Source organism: Natator depressus, chromosome 2 (assembly GCF_965152275.1).
Source record: "Natator depressus isolate rNatDep1 chromosome 2, rNatDep2.hap1, whole genome shotgun sequence".
NCBI classification, from domain to species: Eukaryota; Metazoa; Chordata; order Testudines; family Cheloniidae; genus Natator; species Natator depressus.
In genome coordinates this window covers 260,356,548-260,377,037 of record NC_134235.1, presented here as the reverse complement: position 1 = coordinate 260,377,037, position 20,490 = coordinate 260,356,548, and the positions used below count along the sequence as shown (strand labels likewise).

General features: G+C 43.4%; 1 protein-coding gene across 5 annotated transcripts in view; it reads left to right on the top strand.

The window, feature by feature from the left end:
• The window catches only part of SCAP (SREBF chaperone), a 108,120-nt gene that overhangs the window by 4,179 nt on the left and 83,451 nt on the right, over nucleotides 1-20,490 (top strand). The window lies entirely within an intron of this gene.

Below are 20,490 nucleotides of genomic sequence, written 5' to 3'. Positions count from 1 at the left end.
CAGAATCTGCAATGATTCCTGCTCATCTGAAGAGTCCAAATCAAAGAAGAAAAAGCAACAGAATGGGACTGTGTACTGTGTTGAGTGCTCAGTGATTCTTTGATGCCAGCCTTGAGGTTGGGGCACCTGCTTCATTTACATAACTCTTGCTAGTCGTTGCATAATCAGTGTGTCTTGACAAGGAGCAACAAGAGTCCTGTTTCTGGGACCGGGGTTTCATTGTGAGGGAGCAGACAGCCTCTGAGTGTGGGAAGGGGAGAGGAGTTGCATTTCTTCTTTGGCAGTGGTTAAATTAATCTTGCATGGATCTTTGTGACAAAGGTGCCTGGGGAATAATAGGTATCTTGTTCTCAACAGCAACAGTCTCAAAGTCAGACTAGTTATGTAACAAAGTTGCTTTAGGCGGTGTTTCACCAGTGGATGGAGAGACTTGAATAGTCGCTTGCTGCTCTCAAAAATCAAATGTCTAATCTGTAATTCTTTTTATATGATTATTGTATTGTTCAGAATTAAAATAGAGGATCATCTGCTCCTGCAAGGTGCTGGCTTCAGCAGGGGTTCTGAGCTTCTAGCACCTTGTGTATTCAGGCCTGTGAAAAGGTATTTTTGTAATCTAGAGTCTTTTTGAAAGTAATCCGTTGCTATTGTGAGTCACCTCACAGATACCTGCATTTCAGTGGAGTGTGAAATAACTCAATATGTCTGTACAATTGCTTAGTAAGTTTGTAGAGTGCATTGAAATTCCATTTTGTTGAAAAATGCTGTTTAAATGAAAGTTCATTGTTATACATTTTAAAAGAAGTTTTAGTGTTTGAATGCCAGGTGGCTTAAGGTAATATTACAGGGAAATCAATGCTGAAGGCTAACTTTTTACTTTGTGGGCTAAAAGGTCAGATGTATGCTCAGCTTCTCTTTTCATTCTAGCGCAGCACATAGCTCTTTCTCTGGGGAGAGCACCTGTTAGTTATGTCAGAGCTGAAATTTACAAGAGTGAAGAAACGTATGTGACTGAAATAACTTTGCAAGTCTGATGCCTTGTGTACACTTAAAAGGATTTGTCAGTAGAGCTATTATCAGTAAACTCCCCTAGTGGAGACACAACTTATACTGGCAAATAAGCTATATGAGCAAAAAGAACTCATTACATGCCAGTTCTCCAAAGAGAGTAAGCTATACTGGCAAAAGGACTTTCTTGTTGATATTACTGCATCTGTACACTAGGGCTATTGCTGGTATGGCTCTGTCATGGGAATGACTTTATTTTTCTACACTCCTAACCAAAATAGCTATGCTACCAAAACTTTTACATGTACCTCAGGCTGAAGTACATGAGTTGTACTGGGTCCAGCTAATGGAAATATGTTACTTGAGACAGGAAAAGGTGCTTTTTTTCCTGCATTGCATGATACAGGGATTTTAGAAACCCTAGGTGCTTTTCCTATAAACTTGTTAGAATTTCAGAAGGTTCTTCAGATTCAGAGCCATGATATTGCATAGCTCTGAAAAATATAAGGTAAAATGTATAGAACGGTTGGTTGAAGGGGTCGTATACTCTAATAGCTAGAGCCAGAGGACTGGCTCTTGGTTTGAACTCTGCTGGGCTTGATGTGGACCTTGAGCAAATCACAATCTCTTTCCAGGTTCCCATCTATGAAGCTGAGGCTTGGTTAGTGTTGGTAAAGCGTTCACTTCCACAGCACCTTTCATCTGAAGAACTGAAAGTGGGTTTAGTAGTAATACCTGGTGTCTGAGTGTGTGCATGTTCTTGTTCTAACAACCACCAACTTCGGCTGGCTTACTCACAAAAAAAAATTGAATCATTTTAACATTTCCAGCATATTCTACAAGACAAACCACACAACTGAAAGGCTAAGGTATGAATAAGCTCATAGGATAGTCCACTCAGTACCAACTCGGAACATCACCAAAGTTGACTAGTGAATTAAGTGAAATGGTGTGCTGAGGCAGAAAACAAAATTGTTGGTGGCACAAAACCTGATCCAAGTCTACTTGCCAGCAGCACAAAGACTTCCTGTAGGGCTCTCCTGCTCTTCTATCCCTCCTCCATCAAAACCATAAGATAATGGCCAGCAGAGTTGTTCTGCATGGCGAACCAGTTAATTAATCCAGATGGCCTAAATCAGTCATTGGATCCAAGCACTGGCTGCTGTGACTAGCTTTCATCCTACTCTGAAGAAAATCCCTTCTGAATACAAGAGGAATTGGTCAAGGCATAAAATTCAGAAATGGATCAGCCCAAATTAATCGCTTGATCACCCTAAAAGGGTTAGATCCTGTCTCACTGTAATAGCTGTTGTAAATATTTGAGCTGGTACTTGTGAAATAGGTGTCACTCCTGGCTGATAAAAGACCATGGAGAATTGTGCTTGCCACTAACAGAAATTACCGTTTCCTCCAGAAAAATTAACATGCCAACTTCTTTGAAAAATAGAATAGTCCACCTGATTCTCAGAAAGCCACCACTGGATGTAGAAAACCTCTCCAACCCACCACTTCTAAGCAAAATCAAGAGGAGCTTCCTATTACGACGGGAGGGAGAAAACTGAGAAGTGTGGTAAGGAATTTGCTGTGAGATCTAGTTTAGCTGAGAAGTGCTTTGAAAATTCACTGCAGTATCTATGTAGCCCCAGATTGAGCTACTGATCTAGAGACAAGTGCGATAGCAATTTCCTGCATCATCACTTCCCCCTCCAGTGGAATACATTTGAATGTTGCATAAACCCTCTTTCCCTTTCTCCACCAAAAAAAAAAAGTTGCCCTTGAAAAATGGGGGAAAAAAAATGAAATATGGATGTTCTCTTCTGTCATGGTGAAATCCCCCTTAACAAGGTTGCAGCAATAGAAAATATTTTGTTCAAAAGTGTACCCAAGGCCACTTCTAGGAAGGAGCATGACATGCAGAAATGATTCTTGGCCCACAGATTTTCTCCACTCTGTTTTTCGTTTTGTTGTGGGTTTTTTTTTTTTTTTAAAGTAGAGGGCAATAAAGACCACAGTTTGTTCAATTTTATCTTGCTCTTCCTGCATCAGGGATTCGTCCTTCATAATGAAAGGAGCCATGTGCTCAGGATAAAGGTACAGAGGCAGTGCCAAACTTTTACCCGAAACTGGATGTAGGAGTAAACAGATGACAGTGCAGTTGGGGAATTGCTTACTTAAGAGAGGTTTCAGAGTAACAGCCGTGTTAGTCTGTATTTGCAAAAAGAAAAGGAGTACTTGTGGCACCTTAGAGACTAACCAATTTATTTGAGCATGAGCTATCGTGAGCTACAGCTCACTTCATCGGATGCATACTGTGGAAATTGCAGAAGACATTATATACACAGACACCATGAAACAATACCTCCTCCCACCCCACTCTCCTGCTGGTAATAGCTTATCTAAAGTGATCATCAAGTTGGGCCATTTCCAGCACAAATCCAGGTTTTCTCACCCTCCGCACCCCCACACAAACTCACTCTCTTGCTGGTAATAGCCCATCCAAAGTGACCACTCTCTTCACAATGTGTATGATAATCAAGGTGGGCCATTTCCTGCAGAAATCCAGGTTCTCTCACCTCCTCACCCCCCTCCAAAAACCACACACACAAACTCACTCTCCTGCTGGTAATAGCCTATCCAAAGTGACCACTCTCCTTACAACGTGCATGAAAATCAAGGTGGGCCATTTCCAGCACAAATCCAGGTTTTCTCACCCCCCCACCCCCATACGCACACAAACTCACTTTCCTGCTGGTAATAGCTCATCCAAACTGACCACTCTCCCCACAATGTGCATGACAATCAAGGTGGGCCACTTCCAGCATAAATCCAAGTTTAACCAGAACGTCTGGGGGGGGGGGGGGGGGAGGAAAAAACAAGGAGAAATAGGCTACCTTGCATAATGACTTAGCCACTCCCAGTTTCTATTTAAGCCTAAATTAATAGTATCCAATTTGCAAATGAATTCCAATTCAGCAGTTTCTCGCTGGATGCAGTTTTAAGCAGTTTCTTACTTAAGAGACAAGTGAATCTTTTCTGGGTACACTGTGCATATAAGACATAACTGATGTGTATTTATATTTTTTTTACAATAAAAACCGCCTTTACGCTGACAGTGTTATCCAAAGATTTCAGAAAGGAGTGGGGAGGTAAATATTATCCCTGTGCATACAGGTAGGGAAATGACTTGCTGAAGGTCAGAGTAAGGCAGTGTCAGAGCAAGGAATAAAAGCTCAGATCTTGTGCTTTAACCACTAGATTATAATGCTGCTCTGGCTAGTGGGGCAGTAATACGCAGGTCCTCTAAGAACAGAGATGTCTCATTGTTTCCTTATGCTCCCTTGTCTCTCGTCTTATACTTAGATTGTAAGCTCTTTAGGACAAAGACTGTCTTTTTTGTGTGTGTGTGTTTGCATAGCACCTAACATGATAGGGCTCCAAACATGGACCAGGGCCCCTAGGCACTAGTGCAATGCATACAATAAATGATATGGATGCCACTCTATTACAACCTATCATTTCTCCTGTTTGTTGAAGACCGTGTGGGGAAGGGACATAAGACACTTTTTAAAACTAGAGGGAGAAGATGCTGTGCTCTGTTTCAGCATAATAATTGGTGTGTAAAAGTGTGTACTGGTTTTGGGTGGTTCTGTAATTCTCTCACATCTGTTGTGGTGGATGTGCTAAATTATACTTCCTGCCTTTAGTGAATTGTGTGTGTGTGTGTGTGAGAGAGAGAGAGATTAAAAAAACAAAGAAACCAAAAAACCCACCAGGATGTGATGGTGGAAGTGTTAGCTGACCGATGCATCCCCAGCCTAAAAATACTTCTCAGTCAGACATACATGTTGGTCTTCCTTCATTGGCCTCATTTAACAAAGGTCTTGGCAAACTGAAGAGAGTTACTGTCTTATTAAATAATGCTCAAAAGTATGTTAGGTGCTTCACAGTACAAATAGAAAGATATGCCCAGAAGCTTACAACTGAAGTGTTAACTTGAAGTCATGGGGTGAGAGGGAACATGAGCAAGATGATGAAACTTAGCTTTGGTAAGTGTACATTATTTGTAAACTCTAAATAACTGAGAGGAGCAACCAATGATCCGGGGACTGGAGGGATTGATTGACTGTGGAAAGAGCTAAAATGGTATAACTTGGTGAAATTATATCCAAGAGGGGGATAGAAGCCTACAAAGTGGTGGTGAAAATTGAGGGGTGGAGTTTAGTTAAGGCCTACAACAGGATAAATAACAATAATAATACTTGGCACTTTCTAATCCCTACAGATTATTTTTCATGGAGATATATTTTAAATTTTTTAAACTGGAAAAAAATACATTTGCAAGACAGTATGTATTGCTCTGGCATTTTGGGGTGTAATTGGAGCTGTATGCTTAAACTATGGTGGTGTTTCCTTGTATCCAGGAGACAGTTTTTGCATGACTTGACTACTACCATAGCTGGAATTTGGAAAGAACTTTCCCTCCATGCCCACAAGAACCTGTTAATGGGATTCTTGGTGTTTTTTTTATGCTGTTCCTCTGTAGTACCGAGCAGGTATCTGCTGAGTATCATGTGGGTCTGTTCCCCTCCATGATCAGTTGCAGAGGGCAGTGGTAGACCTTGCTCCTTATCGCTTGTAGGTTCTCAGTATGCTGCATTTCAGAGTGCAGAGGATGTAATTGCATGTGGTTGTTGCATCATCCTTTTGATTCTTATAGGGCAGGTGCATTCCCTAGCCATTTGCTGTGAAGCAGCCACATTGATAAACAAGAGGAGGCTGATTATTCCATGAGTGGTGACACGATCAGACATTATACAGCTTCCATTAGGTGGTTGGTGAAGATCTCCCCATAACTTCATAACTGCAGAATCTGTGAACAAAACCAGTTCCCCATGTTTTACCTTCTGCATGGCGTCTAAGTACAGAGTTCCTTCAAGTAATGTCCAGGTCTGCCCATGCAGATGGTGCCCCCTAATGAAGGAAATGAGACCCAGTGTTATGTGATAATGGCAATAGGCCAGTCGGGATCTGGTAACTAGAGCTGATATTTGTGTCAGTAAAACTTAAATTTCAGAGTAAGGCTATTAGCAATGGCAGTCCCAGGCAAGTTCTACTTCTGCGATGGTGGTAGTGGAGAGAAATGGACTTGGCTAAAACTGCCTCTTAGTAGCCTATACTACCAAGCATGGCTAGCTTCAGGACATGAACGTGGAAGAGGCTGTCAACCTGGTGTGGACTGATAGAATGAATGTTGGCAAACTACTACAGAACGGCTCAGTGGAAATCCTGTTTGATGATAAAAATCGCTTGACCAAACAGAGTTTGTTTTCTGAAGGGCTTGATGACATTGAGAACCACTTAATACACTTATTGAAGAGGCATGTCCTTGTGGGACTGTGCAGAAGACAGGTTCTACACTAAACTGATACATAGCTCTTTCTGTTGAGTCCTTCAGTAAAATGTGATGGTCTGCATCTCTTCTCTATACCAAGCCATTGAACTTTTCTCCATGTTCACTTTGCTTTCTGGGCAGCTGTCGTCATCTGAAGCGCGACGCTTTGGGGCTCCCCATTTCTTCTCTTGCCATTTCAACTCCTGGCTTAATCCCGCTTAAAAGTCAAGATTTCTCTAAATCATACTGGGTTTTGCTTTACATAACTAAGATTTTGTAGTTAGAATTTAGCTGATAATTTTATGTATGAGGCAGGATAAATTCCAGCTTGCACTCCCATATCTGTACTTGCTGTACAGGACATTCAGTAATAAAAATTTGACAGTGTTGTAAATGGCTATGACTCCTGCAAGACATGCTGGAAAAAATTATCTCCAGTAAGAGAGGTTTCCATGCTACATCGTCATTTTTTATTCCTGTTAAATATGGTTGTAGGAAGAACAGAGGGCTGCTAACCTGGACAAGCGTTTGCTCAGAAATGGTCTAAAGTAGTAGCTTTGTAGAGAAGGGAACTATGTTGGAAAAATAAGTCTTCTATTTCATATGATGTAGATAGAGGTTCTATTAACCTCCCTTTGGCTAAATCAAAAATGGGAAGTAAATTTCTAAACAACGTAGATGTCTCTTTCAACTGATCCTTCCATTTCTTTATTGTCTTTCATCCAGAATAGCTGGATTTCAGGGCATGCCCAAATGTGTGTTCATGTCATCCATACCAGTCAGAGCAGCATTATATGCCATTTTATGACAAGAAGCAAAGAACACCTAGTCCAACTGAAAGTACAGAGGGACATTCTGGCAAATGAGAACCAATGTAATTACGATACTTAACTCATTTGTCCTGGACAAATTTCAACTTAATGCTCTTCTCTTGTGGAGTAGAGGACCACGGGATGTCCCAAAAATGAGGGCTGGTGCTTGTGTCTTGTGCTACTAAAGGAATCAGCACTTCAGGTTGTTACTGAGATCATTCAGCCTCTTTGTAAGATCAAGGGTTGCTTGTTTCAGCAGCTCCATTCTCTTTTTTTAAAGCCTTTGTGAGGCCAGCTTACTTTTCTTGCTTGTGTTCTCAAATGCTGGCTATTTTGATACTGATCATTATTTCTCAGCACCCCAGGATGTGGTAGGTGCCTTGCAAAACAAGCAAAGCCATGGTCCATACGTCAAACAGCTTGCAGTCTAATACATCCCAAGACTTGACTGAGTGTTATAGCTGAGGGGAGAGGATAGAAAAGGGTGGCACCAAGAGTGACTACGCACTGAGACATGTATACATCTTAATGGTATGGTCCCTTAATTTTTTGTTAAACTCACTTCTGCCATGAAGGTATGAATGTTTTTTGTTTTAGAGGGATTTGAATGAGCTGAGGGAAGTGGCTTGGGGAGCAATTCGAAGCCCAAGAGGCATGGTGGGAAAAGCTGTAGAGACACGTTGGGGAAAAGGATAAGCAAGAAGTAGCTGATGTTTGTTGAAAATGGTTGCTGTTTGTTGGTGAACCACATGAAAGAAGATCAGGTCAGATATATAGGTAGGGGCAGCTTGCTGTTCTTATCTTCAAGACTCTAACAGTTAGAGCCTTAATTTGATGTGCAGTGCGATAGGGGGCCAGAGACCTGGCTTGGTTGACAGTGTGGTCACAGATAGTGATATGTTTTGGATTGGAAAGGTGTGGTCTGGTTCCGGTAGTTGTGATGTGTATCTCATGTGATGAGAGCATGGGAAGGGGCCCAGTTCAAACCTAGTTACTGAGTTGATCACTTGGCTGATGATGTTTTCTGGGGGTAGGTGGGAATGGAACCTGAAATGAATTTTAGATTCTCTGGACATTTTGGAGCCTTGCTTCTGAATCTCTTCTGTGCAAAGAGCTGAGTCAGTGTTCACCCACACAAGACACCAGCCCCCAAAGGGTCAGTGCTTGGGTTGTGATTTTCCCACAGGAAATGTTCTGTTTCACTTGGCCTTTGTGTGTCTGCACTGCACAAAGCACGCTGTTCTCGCCATGGGAATAGAAGCAGAGAACAGCAGCGTGGTGTTATGAAGCTGACTGTCTAGCAGGCTCATAAAGGGAGATTAATGTCCTCAGCACATACTTGATTTTTCATCTCTGAACCTCTCTTTAGAGAAATGGCTCCACTTCCCACCCACCAGCCCACGTTGGAGCAGATGTCAAAATGTCAGTTCAGTCAGGAGACTTTTTTTATTGGGTGATTGGAAGGTTGGGTTCTATGGGTTCCTCTTTCATTTCCCCTCTCTCTTATTGTTGCTGCTATTGGAGCATCTTTCAGGCTGGGAGAGGAGAGCTCCTACTGCAGCTGCTATCAGTACTCCTCCATGGATCTACTTTGGTAAGGGGGGAAGAGAGGCTATGTCTAGCAGCTCCAGGTTATGGATCAGCTGAGCAACTTGTGCAGTGGCCGCTTGTATAGAATGCTGGCCTTGGGCCTGAGACATCTGCTCCCTGGTGTGTACCTGATCTAGGGCCCAGAGACCTCCTGTGTCTCTTGTAGTTGGTAGCAGACTGTGGTGGAATTCATTTTCATCTGTATCTTCATTGTGAACTCTTTGATGTTCTGAGTTTCAGGTAATTTGTACAGCAGCCACCTCTGCAGAGAGTGCTGGCAAGAGACTTCAGAGACCCTTGGCTGCTCAGTGAAGACAAGAGTTCAGATTATAGACCCTGGTGCTAGAGGTGCCACTTGCAGATGCTGTGTGTCTCTGGGGGCACAGCACAGGACTGTGGTGTCCTCCTATACAGTCTCATCATGACAGCAAGTTTGTGTCTGTACAGTATGTAGAGATGCATGTCAAATTCTGCCAAGTAAGGAGTGCCCTCTGTCCTGTAATGGCTGTCTGTTTACCTAGCCTGCTTTGGCTGGAAACTGAGCTTTCGGCACCTGTTACTGAACCTGTGATTCCCATGTGACAGCACAGTTTTGGAATAGGATGTTTCATCCAGCCCCAAACAGTATCAGTCCTGTTATCGTCTCTTGTTTTGAAATGACTTTGAAAGTAGAAGTTATTCTGTAGTCAATTCCCTGCTGATCTCTGGGGATGGACGCTGCTGGGAAGGTTATCGGTCTGGTAAATACACTGCAAGCGAATGTAGCATTAGGAAGGTGAATTCCCTCGGACAGTCCATGTGCCCTGTTTAACCTTCAGAGCTGCGTTGTAAGGGAATTCTAGCCAGCTTTTTTTGCTTCATATTGGGCAAAGGGGGAGAGAAGTGGAACAACCTGTACAGATCTGCATTTTTTTGGTGAGTCCCTCCTTTTTCTGAAATAGTATGCAGCCAGAGCTTACATACGCAGCTACGCCAACAAAGGTCCCAGCATATGCTGCTTCTAAGCTGAGGGCTGGTCCTAATGGAAACATGTTTCCGTCATGCGAAGTAGAAGGGGGATGTCCGGTCTCTGTCTACTTGCTCTACAGTATGTGCAGACTGTGAATATATTTAGGATACATTTTACACTCCAGTGGGGATTCTAATAGTCAGCAGTGTAGCATAATGTGTCTCTTCACCACTGTTGGATGCACTCCATCCCCAATCTCGTATCTCCATATTAGGTGCTTTAAATAGATGTTGGCAGGTTAAAAATCCTATTTAAGGCAGAATCATTTAGCTATGTTTCTAAAAACAGTAAGATTAAGTGAAATTACTACTTTAAAAAAATCAGTGCTGCTTATTAACTGCTTTTCTCGAAGCTTGAACAATGAATATATAGTACTTATTTTCACTATCCTACTAGCACAGTGTTCTGGTATGTGTTGCTAAGACTGCAGAGGAATACTTAAATTATTCTTCAATTTTTTGTGACATTATGGAAAAGTTAGTTACAATGAAATTTTTTGAAACTTTTTTTTTAATCTGTTAGTGTCCTGCTAAACTGGCTCAACCTTGTGTTCAAGGATTTGTTCAGAGGGGAAGGTTTAGTGACCAAAGCATCAGGTTTGAAATGCTTAGGCTGTCTGGAATCCTTGGGATCAAATCCCAGCAGGGTTGATTCACCTTGTCTTCCTTCTGACATAGATAATCAGAGTTCTGTCACACTTGCTGCGTGTGGCTCTTTCATGTGGGACCTTAAAACTGTATTGGTTTAAAAAAAAGAAATCACGGTGTTCCCCCCCCCCCCCATGTCTTTAGTAAAATATACCCTCCACCTCTACTAGTGAGTTTGTGGTGCGCCAGTGTACCTTACTGCACCCATCCATGCCCAGGGCGGCTGCATTTCAGTGGTGAAGGGATGTCTTTTATATGTGGAGTCTGTAAAATGATTTTCAGGGTGAAAGGAAGAAGTGCAGAACATATAATGCTGCTGCGCAGTGAGGAGGAGTGGTATATGTGTGCAGAAGTGTCATCCAGTAACTGTTACCTCCCTCAAGGAGAAATCCTTTGGGTAATCTTGGAATCGCTCACTTCCCGCCCTGGTCAATCTGACATTACAAGAACTTGGAAACTTTCAGCCACTGTCTTGATAATCCCGAGAGTAAGCTAGCCAAACCAGAGTGTACGAGCCACATCAGAAATCTGAAATGCTGCAGGGTAACAGGGTGTACTCCTTTGCCTGCTGAGCCACGCTTCGGTGTTGGTCTGTCTAGTCATGGCTTTTCTCAGTTGGGTGGGTTTATGGCCAAAAGAAGTAGCCTGTTCCTCTTCTGTGCTTGGGAAGTGTGGCAAGCCTGATGGTTTACATAAAGTATGTGGAAATGGGAGAAAGGTATTTTACAGTGCAAGACTTGGGCCAGGTCTACACTAAAAGGTTAGGTTGGCTCAGTTACATTGCTCAGGGGTGTGAAAAGTCCACACCCCTGAGCGACATAGTTAAGTTGACCAGCCCTCCAGTGTAGACAAAGCTAGATCAACGGAAGAATTCCTCCATTAGCCTTGCTACCACCTCTTGGGGAGTTGGATTAACTGCAGTCATGGGAGTGTAGTAAGTGTCTACACTGAAGCACTGCAGCTGTGCTGCTAAGCGGCCTAAGTATAGACAACCTTATTCAGTATGACGGGTCTGTCACTGTTACATACTCTTCATTAAACTTTGTACGCTACAGCTAGCTTCAGTTAGGCTTATTTTTAACTGTTGATTGTCACAGTTCAGGGCAACTGCACCAGTATTCCCCCACCTCCTCCATGGTCCACCAGGGGTACCCGATTGAAGGTTTCTGGCTCCCAGCTCTCATCTCTCTTTTGAGCAGAGACTCTTGACTCTCTCCCTCACTCTGTGGAACTCTTTGCCAGAGGATGTTGTGAAGGCCAATACTATAACGGGGTTCAAAAAAGAACTAGGTAAATTCATGGAGGATAGGTCCATCAATGACCGTTAGCCTGGATGGGCAGGAATGGTGTCCCCAGTCTGTTTGCCCAAAGCTGGGAATGGGCGACAGGGAATGGATCACTTGATGATTACCTGTTCTGTTCATTCCCTCTGGGGCACCTGGCATTGGCCACTGTCAGAGGACAGGATACTGGCCTAGATGGACCTTTGGTCTGACCCAGTATGGCCGCTCTTATGTTCCTGACTGGGGTTTGTCTAGATTGCACAGTTCCCCTGCCTATGTTATGATATGTCCAGCAAGCCAGACTGCCCAAAAGGCCAGCATCTGCGCTTTGCTTTCTCTCCAGAAGTTATGAACAGTGTATTGCCAGCAGTTACAAGTTACTATACCCCTCTTTCTAAGCAAGCACAGTTCTTCTTAAGGTGAATGCATTACAGAGATATCATATTAGAATCAAGAAAAGAACCCATATGCATGCTAAAAAGCTTATCCGAGGTCACCCCAATTCCCCCTCAGGCTCTGGTAGTTGTCGATCCTTCACAACCTACAGCTGGGTTACAAGTTCTTTACTGTCTCAGATTCAGAACCAGACCAACCATGAATAGTTCTGTCTTTCCTTTATCCAGCTTGAGTTTGGTCTTGGCCTCATAATGTCAGGTGACAATGGCCCTATCCTCAGAGCATAGCTTCCAAAGACTGGGTTTCTGCATAAATGGAGGTGGGGAATTTGCATTTACCTCCTCAAAGTTATTCCCCAGAAAAACCATTTAACATTTTTTGTTCCGAAAGTCCATTCTTTTCTGGCAGATTGTTCAGTATAGTCCTTGGTAACCCCAGGCCTTGTATTTGTCAAATCTCCCCCCATTGAGAGATTACATACAATTCCAGCCCACAACAATACATAAACCATTCATTTAATACAATTGACCCCAAAGATTCTTAATCTGAATTCAGTTAGGTCTCCCAAGAATATTGCAGGGTATTGCCATGTCTGGCAATTTTTATCAGTGTGACAAAGTGGCATCCCCTCTAGGCTGTATCCTGTGCCTTCAGAACATGTACAATGCATGCAGTGGCAGTGCAAGCTTTCCCACCCCAAGTCTCAACCCCACCACAGACGGACCAACCTCGAGTGATAAGTCTACTTTGCTTCTCCTGATACTGCCAAAATGAAGGCGTCAGCTCTGGTGGTAGATTTTTTGTGGTGTGGACACATCTACGAGGAATTGATCTGAAATCCCAAGATTCATTTCATATTGGTCCCTGAACAGCCAGTGGACGTGTGAAATATTTGTCGCTGGTGACCTAGGGGGCAGGGTCCCATTACCAATTCCCTGATCTCTCTCTCTGTTCTCTCCATAGACCGTTCATACCAACACAGAGATGCTTTCACATGTAGGAGCTATTTTGGCCACTGCTGACTTAGTCTGAGTTTGAATTAGTTGGCTGAAGATGAAAGCCATCAGTTTCCCACAGATATTTTTGCATAACTCAATTATGCTGTTGTAGCATTTATTTCACAGTGACATTACCAGGTCCCCTAACACACAGTATGGTAGCATACAACTGATCTGGATAGGTTGTCTTCAATCAAATGGACCAGGTTCAACTCCAATTCCATTGCATACTGAATTTGGCCCATTGTTTCTCAAAATACTTTATAACATTAAACTCCTGTAAAAGGGCTTTAAAGAGAGGAAAGTGACTCTTGTCTGAGTGAGAGTTCCTGATAGATGGATAACGCAAGAGAATGAGCTACTGCCAGCTGGATAGTCAGGGCAAGCCGTGGTGTTTTTAGAAGAGAGATGAATGAGGAAATAGTGTCTGGTGTACTGCTCCAGTATGGAAAAGGGCACAGGGAAGGGAGTGGGGGACATGTAATGAAAGGGCTGTCCTTAGGCAGCTTGTGTATACTGACAAAGTTCTTTTGCTTACTAGTAGCGGTATACAGTAGAATGTGACTTAATGGGGTGATTACCTGACCACAGAAGTGTAAGAACAGGTCATGATCAGGTGGAAGAGAGGTTGGGCCCTGGGGTGAATGGAGTGTGAGTGCTGGCTGTTCTTTCTGCCCATACTGCATTATGGGAGAACAGCAAGAAATGTTTTCACTGCATCCACATGAGACTTCTGTGACCTCGTCTGTCTTGAGGTACTCTACTGTGTTAAATACTGCTTGTCAGCCAGAGGGAAAGCTCCTTTTTAATATAATCTTGTAAGCATTTATGATGTGTAATGACTTCATGCTTAGGCATTGTGATGTCATCGGGTCTCCAGCAATCCGCACAAGACCAACTATCCAGTAGCTCTCATCCTATTGGCTCTGGCCATATTTCACTTCCTGCATATGGAAGGAAGGGATGAAAAGTCATGGGATAGGGACCATCACCTTCCATCTCAAACCTTTGTGGTAAAGTAAATCTTACATTAGTGAACTGTGTTCCCTTGACAGCCCAGGAGACTTCAGTAGGTGTACTAGATGGCAGAGCTGATTGAAAGGTGCTCTCCCTAGAGAAACCAGTAGCAGAATGTCCCACAGAGGTTCAGCTCTCTTCCCGAGGGAAGGTCCATCCTTACGAGTGAGGCACACTAGTGGGGAAGCTAGCCCCGCTGCTGCCTGTGGTGAATGGAAGACTCCTATCTCCACAGCTGTCCAAAGAGCGCAGTTCACCAGTGTAAAACTTACTTAGCTTTGCTTCCCTTCAGGTGATGTGGCTTGCTGTGCTGTATTACTCTGCAGTGGTTCAGAAGTGCTATTGCCATCTCTTACTGTACCTGGGAGAGGGGAGACCAGGCTGAGGTGACAATGTAGTTTCTGGCTCCAGCTTGTTTGAATCTTCTTCCATCCTATTTGTAGCATGAACTGGTTATAACCTGAATTCTCCTCTTCTGTGAAGCTGTTGCAGCATTGGACTGGCACTTTGTGGTGAGGCTGCGGATGCCGCACAATGTCTTTGATAGACTGTGTAGCAAGACTGCTTTGAGAAATGTTTCTCAAGCAATAGTGGAGTAATGTTGTGTTGTGCCATCATTTCTTAATAGCTGGGTGGGGGAAAATATAATGCGGTGCTGTCCTTAGGCAGCTTACAGGTACTGATAAGCTGCATCCCACCCTCAGGGCTCTTAGGTAGTTACATTAACTATTGTTTGCTGGGTGTAAGGATTGGTAGTTAATAAAGCATTGGAATTGCACCGAGAATTGGCCTACCTTGATTATCACTACAAAAGGTTTTTTTCTCTCCTGCTGGTAATAGCTCATCTTACCTGATCACTCTCCTACAGTGTGTATGGTAACACCCATTGTTTCATGTTCTCTGTGTATATAAATCTCCCCACTGTATTTTCCACTGCATGCATCTGATGAAGTGAGCTGTAGCTCATGAAAGCTTATGCTCAAATAAATTTGTTAGTCTCTAACGTGCCACAAGTCCTCCTTTTCTTTTTACCGAGAGAAAAGCATCTTAATTTAAATCACACTTGAGGCAGGTACTGGAATTTTTGTAATCCTCTAACAGTAATAATGCTCTGCGCTTAAGACAGGAATGGATAAAAGATGTACAGAATTATTGTTTAAGCACCTTTTTATCTGAAGATCTCGAGGTGCTTAAAAAGCCCAAACCTGGCTTCTGTTCCTGGCTCTGTTACATGCTTTGTGTATGCTGGGGGTGTGGGTCCCAGTCATTGATTTAAAAAAAAAAAAAAACCACACCAAACTGCTGTGAAGTGAATGGATGGAGCATGAAGCTTATGTATGGTGGTTCACATACCACAGTGTGGGATCCCCTATTCTAGGGCACGTTGTCTAACTTCAGTGCACCTCCATTTTTTTACCATTAGTAAAATGGAAGGAGTACCTCACATGGGGGTGGTGGTAGTTTCATTACATGTCTGGAAAGTGCAGTGAGATCCTTGGATGTAAGGTGCTCCAGAAATGCAAAATACTGGTTTATGAGCTTATGAAAGAATTCTTTAATGGCCTTTCTATTTCCATGTAACCTTTCATTTTTGTTGGGTTGGTTATGCAAGACTTGACAAATCCTTTTGTTAGTGGAGAGTAGGAAACGTTCTCTGAATAAGTGGGTTCTAAGTCAACAATAATTTCAGACTCAAAGCTTGTGGGGTCTTTTAAAGAAGTCTAGCCATTATAGTTTGTAAATGTGAACTGATGCAACAGTATCTTGAGTCTGCACACTGACAGTTCTAATGCCTGTGCTCCTAACATTTTCAAGAATTGGAGCAGAGTGAAACTGACCAAAAAAAAGCCCCCTCCTCTCTATCTTTAGCTAGTGTCCTGTAAATTTTTCAAGACAGACTACTGGTTGCTGGGCTGGTGTTTACTGTAAAGAACTTCTCTAGCCCCTACTGTCTGAAGACTTCAAATTTTCAAGAATTAACGAATGTAAGTTTCTTTCTGTGAGGACAGTATTACCTGAATTTAACAAGCAGAGAAAGCAAAGGCACAGTGAAATTACATGATTTACTCAAGGTCATGAAGTGAATCTGGTGGAGGTGAAAGTAAAGCCCAGGTCTTCTGACCACCAGCCGGTGCTCTACTGTTTAGAAAATGCTCCCTCCCAACAAAATACCATTAATGTTAGTAACAAAAGTTACTGATATAAGTTACTTTTTTTGGGACTAAAATTAACTTCTGTGAGCAAGATGTTCTATAACTTAAGTAGGATATACTCAGTGCTCCTAAGTTGCTCCTCTCTTGGCTGAAAAACACTGAGGTGTTTGTTCTAAGCCATGTGGGATTCAACAGGTCAGTGATACAGCGAGCCAGTGCCCGTTAGAAATCCCGTGCCCATCAGATACAATGACTGACTCTACATCTCTGGCTTAATAGAATGTAAGGAAAGCAGCAGATGTTTGAGCTTTGGGAAATAAACTGTTTCTTTTCCTGCATCAAGTACTAGGAGACTAGTTCTAGATGTCTGATTAACATGCCAAAAATGCCAGCTGTCCCCAGAAAGCAGCAGGCTGAGAAGCCAAAGGGAAATTTTAAGTGGCAGCTCTTCTCAAAGGGTGAGATTGCAACTGTTCTTCAGTAAGCTTGGCTTCTGTGTGCACAGATTTGCCAAAACAAACAGGCAGTAGTGGGTGTACAGGTATAGTGGGTAAATGACCTAGTGGACTCCCTGTTTGGGACAATGACGTTTGGTCTCTTTTGTAGGAAGGTTAGTATTGGGAGCTCAGTTTTAAACTGACAACAGTAACTTAAACAGGTTTGCATATTGCTTTGACTGTGCTTGGTTTCTCAGGGTCAATACTATAATGACAGTGGATTCTCAATTGTCACCTTGTCAGAAAAAAGAAGCTACCAAAATCAGGCTGCTCCAATGCTGAGTAAGTTGATGAGTGTTTGCTGTAATATGGGCTCGGCTCACATCTCACAGCTGTGTTGTACTGCGTTGGGTTCTCAAAGCAGTTAAAACTGCATATTCCTATCACAAATGGCAGGTTTAGCCAGAGTGTGTCTAAGAGCAGAAAGGCAGAGGTGACCTTAGGTCTTACTGTCAGGAAGTTTTTCCCTCCTATTGAGACTATGCTGTCCAGTGCTGGATTTTATCCCATTACTCCTAGTTAGACCTCCTTGAACAAGCCTAAACAACTACTTTCCCTCTTTGCTGTTTGCCTTTCAAAAACTTGTAGGCAGTTATTACCTGAGTAGCCTTTTAGCCAAGCAATATGGAATTTATTTATGGTGGTTAAAAGCTTTTGTTAAATATCCATGTTCCCTGTCTCTTGTTAGGAATGTGATGGGATTTATATCTGATTAAGGCAATCACTGTCATGGGGCATATTCCTTTCTCATCATGCTGTATCTGCTTAACTGGCTTATCAGAGTGACTTATACCTTGCCATAATGGATCTGAGTCTTCGATAGGGTATGCATATCCCATACTGGCCAGGAAAGGGTCAATGACCTACAGTGGGCTCAGTCAGAGCCCCCCTATACACCTGCAGTAGGTGTCAGGCTTGGAGGGAGGGATTAAAAGGAAAGAGAACAGCTCATTTTCATCAAGGGAAGGAGACCAGACTTCCAGCTCTCACCCTGAGAGCTGTTCCTGCACCCAGAATTGTATAAAATCGCTTTCTAAAAATCGACTTCTATAAATTCAACCTAATTTTGTAGTGTAAACATACCCTAAGTGTCAGCTGCCTGTCAGAGCCTCCCTGAGGGGAAGGTAGGCCGGGACTGTCATTCTCTTGATTTGCTGCTGGTGACTTGCCTTTGGTTGGGAACAAGCGGCTGCCAGCCAAATAAAATCACCTTTTTGTTTCTGTACATCCAACCAAGGACTCAGACAGCGGGTTCTGCTGAACCCAGGAGAGACCTGGGTCATGCAGTCAAATCTTTTTATAATTAGACCATTTTGTGGAGTCACCGTTGACACTGGGTAAATATTTGTTGCAGAAGGGTCACTGGCAGTCTCAAGGGTATAGATTTAACTTTTTTCTGCAGCTTTGCCTTTAAAGATCCAGAAATATTTATCTTTTCAATTTTCTCATCCATGAAAGTAAGTTTTATGTCAGGGATATCTTTCTTTCATGTGAATTCCAACATAGTGCTTTCTAGTTCTTGCAAATCCTCAGCCATCAAGAGAACCTCTCCTTGAAAAGTGAGAGTCTCAACTGTGATTAAGTCCATTGTGGGATATAATGTGTCCACAAACTTGCCTGTCTTAATGTCCTAAACAATTTCCCTAACTCAGGCTGCATCAGTTCTGATTCAGTTTCTGGCCTATGTTCCAACTGATGGTTTTTAATAATTGTTTTCAGTGATCTGGCCTGACTAAACACCCAGCATACATGTTGGCTATTTCTAAATAAGCTCACCGTTCACTCCAGTGTATTAATGAGGGCTTGAAGATGCTGTTGCCTTTTTGAGATCTTGAAATTCACTATTCTCAATTCAAACGTTTAGAGGTTTTTTTGAGATCTCAAATAGCAAGCTGAAGGTTGTGCTGGCTTCAGTGCACAGTATCATGAGGTTTACACTTGGCTTGCTCAATATTTGAGCAGCCTGTATTTACTGCTGCACTAAACTCAGGCAAATCAGTTTTGAAAACTCTCTGCTGAGAGAATCCCCCACAACTGTTAGCTCTTCCCTTATTCCCTCCAGATTCCAGCCTACTGTGTCAGCAAAGAGAATGAAAGGTTAACCATCTTGCACAAACCTGACATACAGTCTCACGGCTGAGCTATAGACCAGTAAAAGTGCATCTGTTAACAAAGACTCATAAAACCAAGATTTCATATGCATTTTTGAGAAACTTTCCTGACTCTGCAATTACCTCTGTAAAGTTTCCCTCTGTGGGTATTAAATAGAGTTTCATCTGAGATTAAGGCCTTATTTGTCGTGCAGGTTGCAGAGTGTTTCAAAATCTCAAGATGAAGTCCAGTTTAACAGCTCTGTAACTGGTTTAAAACAAGATGGTCAACTTTGGGTCACCTCCAGGTGGACTTGATAGAGCAGCCAATAATGGGTACTTCTTGTGGACAAAGTGACACACTTTCTGCTTCCCTGAATTTGACATGAGCAGCAGTATGGTCCTGAATAAAGGAGTTTTTGCCCATTTACAAGAAGATTGCCCTTATCAAGGAAACATCTCATGCTTTCTGCAAATTACACATTTCATCTTTCCAACACACAACTTGTGGGTAACCTTTGCTTTCCGTGAATTGTGGAAAGTATTTACATCTAAGTATCTCGTTTTGTAGCTTATTGTTCTCTACCGGGGTGGGCAAACTTTTTGGCCCAAGGGCCACATATGAATATGGAAATTGTGTGGTTGGCCATGAATGCTCATGAAATTGGGGTTGGTGTGCGGGAGGGGGTGAGGGCTGTGGCTGGGGGTGCGGGCTCCTGGGTGGGGCCAGCTGTGGATGTGGGGTTTATGGTGTAGGAGGGTACTCTGGGCTGGGACTGAGGGGTTCGGAGGGCAGTAGTGGGATCAGGGGCGTGACTCGGGTGCAGGCTTGGGCCGCACTTACCTCAAGCGGCTCCCGGAATCAGCGGTATGTCCCTTCTCCGGCTCCTAAGCAGAGGCTCGGCCAGGTGGCTCTGCTGTGCACTGCCCTGTCCACAGTTCCCACCCCTGCGATTCCCATTAGCTGCAGTTCCCAGCCAATGGGAGCTGCCGGGGCGGTGCTTGCGATGGGGGCAGCATGTGGAGTGGAGCTCCCTGGCTGCCCCATGCGAAGGAGTCGGGGGGGGGGGGGGGGACATGCTGCTGCTTCTGGGAGCCGCATGGAGCAGCCCCTGACTCTGCTCCCTGGCTGGAATGGGACAAGCCCCAGATCTTGCTCCCCAGCGGGAGCTCGAGGACCGGATTAAAATGGCTCGTGGGCCGGATGCAGCCCACGGGCTATAGTTTGTCCACCTCTGTTCTATACCATGTGCTTTACACTGGTTTTGCTCAGGGTCTTGGAATATAAGAATGGCCATACTGGGTCAGAGCAATGGTCCATCTAGCCCAGTGGCCTGTGCGAGATGCTCATTCAGAAGGAATAAACAGAACAGGGCAACATTGAGTGATCCATCCCCTGTCCTCCAGTCCCAGCTTCTGGTAGTCAGTGGTTTAGGCACACCTGGAGCATGGGTTTGCATCCCTGACAATCTTGGCTAATAGCCACTGATGGGCCTATCTTCCATGCATTTCTCTTAATTTTTTTTTGAACCCAGTTGTACTTTTGGCCTTCGTAACATCTTCTGGTTCCAAAGGTTGAATGTGTATTGTATGAAGAAGTA